The sequence below is a fragment of the Phoca vitulina genome, unplaced genomic scaffold, assembly GCF_004348235.1.
Source record: "Phoca vitulina isolate PV1807 unplaced genomic scaffold, GSC_HSeal_1.0 scaffold4, whole genome shotgun sequence".
Classification (NCBI taxonomy): domain Eukaryota; kingdom Metazoa; phylum Chordata; class Mammalia; order Carnivora; family Phocidae; genus Phoca; species Phoca vitulina.
The window spans coordinates 80,609,736-80,617,957 of NW_022589707.1; the positions used below are offsets into that span (position 1 = coordinate 80,609,736).

General features: G+C 48.6%; 1 long non-coding RNA gene across 2 annotated transcripts in view; it reads left to right on the forward strand.

Moving 5' to 3' along the window:
* Positions 1-6,923, forward strand: part of LOC116631131 — a 27,865-nt gene extending 20,942 nt beyond the window's left edge. For both annotated transcript variants that reach the window (XR_004299093.1, XR_004299092.1), the window contains 2 exons: positions 2,742-2,822; positions 6,629-6,923. This is a non-coding gene — a long non-coding RNA (uncharacterized LOC116631131). The remainder of the gene's footprint in view (positions 1-2,741; positions 2,823-6,628) is intronic.
* Positions 6,924-8,222: the final 1,299 nt, after the last annotated feature.

The window sequence follows — 8,222 nt, forward strand, 5'->3', positions numbered from 1 at the left end:
AAAAAAAAAAAAAAAAAAAAAAAAAAAAAAAAAAAAAAGTGAGAGTCAAGAAAAAAGGCTCCTCGAAAGACAGAAACATGCACTATGATATTTTCTGCCCTCTCTTTTTTTGTCCTGTGATATTAGGCCACCCTTTATGAAGGTCATCGTTTCTGAAAATCAATAACTTTAACTAATTGTTAGGATGTCTCCTGAGGCAATGGGAGATAATATGGTAAGGAAACACTAGGCAGTTGCTGAATCAGAGGAAGGGATCATTCCAGAATGCAATTAAGCCCAGCACGGGTGCCCCCTTTTAATCAGATCCCTCACTCTCTGTGGGCCTCACACTTTGGCCTAGACTTTATTGAGCCACTGGATTAAAGGCATGAGAGCTGAGTCTCATTTTGTTCCATGTTTAATCTTAGAGAAGCCATTTATTCCTTTTACCAATTTTCAGGACGAGTCCTAGGAAGTGTTAAGAATCGGGTGTGAATCGTGATTACTAATGTTATATGGTTCTTTTGCAGTTTGCAAAGCACATTTATATGCATTGTTGCATTTCGTCCTTCCCACCAGTCCACATCATCATTATAGTATTGTCACAGTTTTGCGCCTGGGGAAACCGAAGCTTGAAGAGATTCTGTGACTGGTCTAAAATCATAGAGAAAGGGATGGTTGTAAACTCAGGTTTTCTCCCCCAAGGCCTGTTGTTCCACCATTCACAGTGATTCTGAGGAGATGCCAATTGTCCACCACACTCCTCACTCCTAATTTTATTAATAATAATAGTGGCAACAGTGACTGACACCTGGGATGGTCACATGAAGCCAGGTACATCTCATTTCATCCTCATTCCAATCTATGCTATAGATTTTATAACTTATTTTACAGTTGAGTAAACTGAGGCTCAGAGAGTTTAGGTATGTTATCCCAGGTGCATAGCTAGAAAGTGATAGAGACGGGATTCAAATCAAGGCCTGTTTGATTCCCCAGCTCTTAACCACGCACGTTCAAGGCCTGTTTGATTCCCTAGCTCTTAACCACACACACTACTATGACCCTGCTGTATCCTTTGGCTGCTCTTTCAAGGTTTCCGCCCCCTTCCAAATGTCTGATTCAACAGAGCAGAAGCACACAGAGTGCTTGCAAGGTCAGAGAACAGACTACAGGCTATAGGAGGACATGGAACGGACCATGGGTCTTCCAGGACTTATTCCAGTGGGAGACATAACTGACCTGTGGAGCAAAGTTGTAACAACAGATGCTTTAGTCGGGGGGCAGGCATGGAGCTCGTTGGGGGTACAGGGAAAATGGGACTGACCAACCCACACTGAGGCATTAAGTCCCTCCCTAAGGGACTCACTATGGATCCTCTAGCCTGAATCATTCACTTTTTAATAGCAGGATGGGGTGCTTAACCCCCAGGCATCCTTTACTAATAACGCCCTATGGCAAGGCAGAAGGGCAGTGTCATCAGCCGGGTGTGAAGGTAGCAGCCCGTTCTGAACACGGCAGCATGGACCCAGGACTGTAAGACCCCCTGCTTGGTTACAGATGCTCCAGAGCTGAGTAAATCCTAAAAGATAAACTTTGAGGTAAAGGCCATAATACACTTAAGTGCTACTTGGGGTTTGGCTTCGGTTAAAAACAATCAAATGTCCCCAGCCACCTTTTCAAGATATTTAGCTCCTTTCCTCCCTGAACAATCCTGGCAGACGGGTGTGGGAAGTTGGTGAGAGAAGGTCTGGGAACAAGACAATTTGTCCAAATCCATGAAAAGAAACCCTTTGGAGATTTGGAGGAGGTGGGAGAATCCATGTGTCTTCCGTCTTCCACCATTCCCTGGGAAGAAGTAGAGCAATTTTTCTCTCTGTCGAGGCTCATGGTTCTCAGCCCTGGCTGCACATTAGCATCAGCTGGGGGACTTTTTCGATCTACCCATGCCTGGGACCTACCACCCCAAAATCTCCGGGGGTGTGGCCTAGGTACTGTAATTTTTATAAGCTCCCCAGAGGATATTACTGCTCTAGAATTCCACAATCAGAAACAAAAGAATTGACACAAGCGTCCAATTACACTTTCTACCATTCTGGTGCTTTCGGAAGGGAAACAGTCATTATAGGTTACTTTTAAAGAGGGGAAGAGAGGCAGAGAGCAGAGAAGCAATTCGTCAGGACAGAGGGCTGGTGAGGGCAGGGGTGAGGGCAGGGGTGAGGTAGGAGGAGCCTCCTTTTCTTTTTGCTCTCACACATCCTTTCTTCTGGTAGTATATTACAATATCAGTAGTCCTGAAGGCTTAGCTTTCTATGTTCCCAGGCAGGAGGTCTCTACTCCTTCCCTGGTGTGACCTTTCCAATGAGAACTATACCACTGTTTTAATGTGTTTCCTGGTAAGGAAAACCCACATCTTTCTTTTCTAAACCTCAGCTCTTTGCAAGCCCAAGCTGCGGGTCATGAGACGCCTGCATCTGTTTAGGAGCCAGGGACCAGGTTTAGTGCATTCTGGACAGAGCGGAACACGTGCACATGCAGTGAAAACGCATTCAGACCTACCCTGTTCTCAGCTTTCCATGCAGCTGTAAACCCAGCATGTCTGCCACTGAATCTACAACAGCTAATTCTTTTAGGGCACAGAGCTAAATCTCCCAGGGGGCCTGGCCTGGAGCTGCTGCCTGAATTGCTGCCTGCTTAAAGGTGAACTCGTGTTTCTTGATTTAACTGGGTCAGTTCTGTTGTTTATTTCTGCCATTCAATTTCAGGGCTGAGCTGGCTTCTGCAGGAGGGCAATTGACGGAGAGTGCGGGCTCTAAGTGACTGGGGCAGGTGCTCAGTAACCCCCTGTGAGTATTATTTAATTTTGTTCCTCCCCCAGCCTCATGGTGTATGTATGAGTTGTTATGTGACCGAGTTCTATTTTTAACTGCCAACATGCTCTGTTCCACTGGAATCATGTTCTTTAGACACTGCATTATGCAAGCTGGCTCCAGAGTTTGCCAGGAGTGCTCAACTAAACTGTGACAATTCCCAGCCCTAGTCACTGAAACCCCCACAGTGACGCAAACAGCAGGCTTTCTTGCTGCAGAATAGAGTTGCAGTTGTGTCCGGCGCTACCTGATGAGAAAACCACGTCTGGCCACTTTGATCAGCTTCTCTCATCTTGTCTCCTGCCTAATCCCAGAATAAATCCTGTGGGTCTTGGGGGGAGGGCATTCACAAGGCTGCTGGTGAAGAAGATGAAACTTGAAACAAATCATAATGAGGCACAAGCAATGTAATGCTCATTGTAACGTATCTCCTTGGGTTGCAAGCAGGAGAGGAGAAACCGTGGTTTAGGTGGAGGGCATCCTGTGGAGAAGCCGCTGTCATGGAGATGTTCCTGTTGAGTCCTTCATTATCCTAAAGGGAGTACGTTAGATAAGTCCATTGGTGGGCTCCTGGGTTGTTTTCTCGGGGTAATCAGAGAGAAGTGGCTTTTGAGAATTGCGCAGAGCCTGGGGTTTTCCCTCTGACTTCTTCTGGAGGACCGGAAGACCAGCTTATTCAAGATGACCTAGAGAAGGGGCAGAGCCAGCAGTCTCTGCAGGGAGAATGTTAGTATCAGTCAGGATTCTTTGGTGGCAAGCAATAGAAACCAACTCTTTAATAAGAATTAACCTCCTTCAAGAAGAAAAGGACTTTAGAGAATAAGTTCCATGAGAGCAGGGCCACCTTGTGCACAGCTGCCTCCCCGGCAGAACAGACCTTGAACCTAGTAGGTGCTTAGTAAATGTTTGTGGCCTGAAAGAAGATATGGGGTGGACCAAAGAATTGTTTGGGAAGACTGAGAACCACTTTCAGGAAAGGAGAAGAATGAAGCATCTCTGGAGGGGTTTAGGTAGCAGGACTGAGGTCCCTGACAGTTTCCTTGGGACATTGCTGCTGAAATGAATGATCTCCAGCTACTCATATTTTTGAGTGTATATACCCATGCATCAAAATCGAGAGGGAGAGTGTATTAGAGTTTTCCAGAGAAAAACAGGACAAATAGAATATACACAGAAAGGGGAGAGGGAGAGAGAGGGAGGGGGAAATTATGATAAGGCATTGGCTCACACAATTATGGAGGCTAGCAAGTGCAATCTGCAGGGTGGGTTGGAGTTGGAGACCCAGGAAGAGCTGATGTTTCGCTTCAAGGGCCATCAGGCAGAAAGAACTGACGTTGCAGATGAAGCCCAAAGGCAGTCTGCTGGGTAATTCTCCCCTACTCAGGGGAGGGTTGGTCTTTTTGTTAGATTCAGACCTTCAACAGATTGGGCAAGCACCATCCACATACGATTAAAATGTTAATCTTGTCCAAAAACACCTTTGCAGAAACTCCCAGAATAATGTTTGACCAAATGGCTGGGCATCCCATAGCCCAGTAGATGCATTAAATTAACCATCACAAAGAGGAGGGGGAAGAGAGGGAGAGCACATCTGGCCTAGTTTGATTCATAGGACCATCCCTTTGGCCAGTAGAAGGCAGGTTGTTTTTCTGGGCAATTCCAGAGACTTTGCACAATGGAGCAGAACTTATTTCCCAAAGGGAAAGTGGGGAGCTATTACCAGGAGAAAGGGAAGTGGATACTGAGAAGCCACAAGACAAACAGCTGGCTCTTCTTTAAGGAGTCTTACTTCATCACTTGCTTCTGTGTGGGTTAACAGCAAAACACATCTCTCTGCTTTGACTGCCTCTTTCAGCTCCTCTTCTCTGTGTGAAAGGGAGAGCAGCTGGGATGGGGAAAGAAATAATTTCTGTCCCTTTGCTCCTTTACCTCCAGTCATGAGTAGATTCAACTATTTGAGGGTAGACCATCAGCTCCAGACCCTTACCCTTAAAGGTTTGTTCTAATGCTTCAGTGTTCAAATGCTGGGTCACTGAAAAGGCTCCCCAAACTGTAAAAGGTGCTCACAAGACAGCTCTGCCCCAGAAGAGTTTGAATCTATTGTATTCTGGGTATTTTCCTTCTTTTCCATTTTTTACCTAATACGGGTGTCATGTAGCTGTGACTGCTGCTAACCCATGAAGTACCTTTGTGAAATTAAAAAGGCACCCGTTCCTCGATGCTTTATATCCACTGGTCAGAAATTGTCATAATGGACTGATTTTGTTAGAACATGATGCTGCTATATACCAGAATATTGTCATAATAAGTCTAACATGCATACAATGTCAATGATGCCTCCCTAGGTATGGCACTCTTGTGCAGTGTACAACATGTCCACCCATACATGGCAGGCCTGAATAATCAAGGGAGAGGTAGACCACCAGAGGCCAGAAAGCACAATTTGTTCAGTGCTTTTGTGAAAGCTGTGTGTTTGTGTGTGTGTGTGTGTGTTTGTGTGTGTGTGTGTGTGTGTGTGTGCGTACGGGGGTGGGATATTCCTTTTCCTTGGTTTTGACCAATAACTGAGCTGCTGATCAGATACGAGATAGAATTATGAATCTAAGACTCCTCTAGCATGGCAAGGACACCATACTCCCCCCAAAAACTGCCTGCAAGGAATTAGGGCCTTCTGCTTTCCTCCCAGGAGGGTTCCTGGGAGACATACATAGCTCAGACCAGACCAGCAGGGAGAGTCAATGGACAGCTATTGCCACTCAAGGGCACATCCTCTGTGATAACCTTTTCAGAGGTTTGTAAACCTGACTTCTGATTAACATGAATGGATTGACTCATTGCAAATTCCATGGATTCATGGTGGGGTAGACAAGATCAATAGTCCAAAATGAAAACAGGTAAGATAAAAATGAAAGAAATGCTAATGTGGTTCTACCCTCTATATCTTAAAGGATATTACACATATGCCTGAGATAGGCATAGGCCACTTTATGGACCACTGACCTAGAACATGTTACCCCCCCTTACAGCACCTGTGCAGACAAGGCTGATTTAAAATCCTGCCCCTGAGCCTGAAGTCATAATTATACTTACAACACAGTGGTCTCTAGGGTAGGGGTTGGCAAGCTATGAACTTCAGGCCATATTCAGGCCTGCTGCCCGTTTTTATAAATAAAGTTTTATTGGGACACAGCCATAACTCACTTGTTTATGTATTGTCCATGGCTGCTTTCATAATCCAATGGCAGAACTGAGTAACTGCCACAGAGACCATTCTGTCCGCAAAGTCTAAAGTACTTATCTGACCTTTTACGAATATGAAATCCAACCCAGGCTCTGGGCGGTCGGTCAGTCTTGATTCTTTCCTGTTGGAAATGAAGGGTAAAACTGGTTTGCCATCCCTGCTCTAGAGTTAGGCTAGTGTTTGGAGAGTAGTTCACTGTGCTAAGGAGGCCGAGTTAGGCCTTGCTTTCTTTCCTGGGTATCTAATCTTTGCTAGCTTCGTTAAAAATCTAATCCATTGGCCACCAGGGCGCAGAGAAGCAAGTGTGGATGAAACGGGTCACCTAAAGCCCACGTCCCGCACAGCATGGTCAGCAGCGTCCACTCCCCCGCCAGTGCCTCCGGGACTTGCCTCCAGGTGGCTGGGTGTGCTTCTGCGCCCCGTTAACACCAACAGCCCCCCAGAGGGCTGCAAAAGAGGTGCACATCACCAAAGGGGCATGGGAATCTGGGTCGAAAGGTTTGAATTCCTCAGGAGGATTTTTCTGTTTTTTTAATTTCAGGTTTGCAGTGGCAGATGGAGCCGGAACTGAAACGGCTTGTTTCTGCTGGTCCCGACAATTCCCGACTCTAACGACACTCCCTTATCCTTCCTCTTTGGCTTCGGCCCTTGGAAGTAGGTAGGGAGAAAAGGAGTCCGAGCTGCGAAAGGAGGGGAAGAGAAAAGGCGGGCAGAATGACGGGCGAATTATGTTCTGAAATTCTGCAAGTGTTTAAATTCACCGAGGTGGTTGAATTCGAAGCTTGATCAAGTGCCCCCGTCTCCCATCAGGTTCGGGCAACCGTCACAAACGGTGAGCGAGCAGCCCGAGCCCTTCCTGGCGGGCTGAGCGGGGGTCAGGGGGGAACCGGCGGTTGGACCCCCGCCCTCGGCTCGGCCGGGCCCGCCCCCCTCGTGCCAGCGCCGAGTCTGCCCCCCACCCCCAGCTGCGCGCAGGGCCGGTCGGGGAGAGGAAACCGGCCGCCACCGGCTCCGGGCCACGAGGACGCGGTCTGGTCCCGTCGAGCGGGCTGCGGCAGGAAGAAGGCAGGCGGCGGCCCTCTCCCGCGGCCCTGTGGCTTCCGCTCGCCGCCTGGCGGCTCAGAAGGCCCGGCGCGCGGCGGGCACCCCAAGGTGCCGCCCGCGGCAGCGGCAAGGCGTCCCCCCAGCTTCGCAGGGAAGACGCGAGGAGAGCCGGAGCAGGACGAGGGAACCCCGGGGCGCTGCGCTTCCCCACGGGGCCTCCGGCGTGCGCACACGTGAGTACCCAGGTCGCGGTCGGGGGGGATGCCCCGCTCCAGCGAGTTCAAGGCTGCCCACCCGCGCTTTTCTTCTTGTCTTCGTTTTTGTTTCTCTCTGCACCCCTTTGGTGGGAACTGGTGCTTTCCCGTTCCAGAAGGTTCTGTGGAGCTGTTAATCATGCGGCTTTGGCTTTCTAGCCACAGAGGTGGTCCCTGTTGGGAGAGAAAGCTCTTAGATGCCCTGCGTGTGTGTCAAAAAGACAAAATCCTCATGGCTCTGTGCTGGCGACCATGCGTCAGGGTTGTTGATGCGGCCGGTAACCTCGTGAGACAAGGTGCTGTCTCCTCCGGACGAAGAGCAGGCTTGCTTGCTATAAAAGCAGCGGATCCCCCCAAGCTCCGTGTACTTGCGCTGTGGTGCGCACACGCTGTGTGTGGGGTGTCCTTCTGGGTTACGCTGTCTGGCTGCTCCCATGAGACTCGGGGTGAGGAGGACCCACGCAAAGACGCTGATGTTCCTGCCGGGTGCTGTGCTGTAAGCAGTAAAAATCTCTCGTCTTTGACCTATCCCTTCTCTTTGGCAGCTTGCAAGAAACAGCCACGGGCCAACTTACTAGCTTGAAAGTAGGGTAAAATGTAAGTACAAACAGGGTGGACATTTGGTTTCCATAAATGGACCCCAACAGGGCTTCTGTGAAGCCCTTTTTAGGGATTGATGTGAATCTCGGAGAGAAAGTAGTGTGCATTTCCCCAAGTTTGCCAATTGTGTAGACAGTGATCTGGCAGCTATAAATGTAGGGGTTTGATTCATACTTTATAAATGTAGTTGCTGCACCAGTTACCCAGAACCCCTCCCTTTAGGGCTTTGGCCTGGTG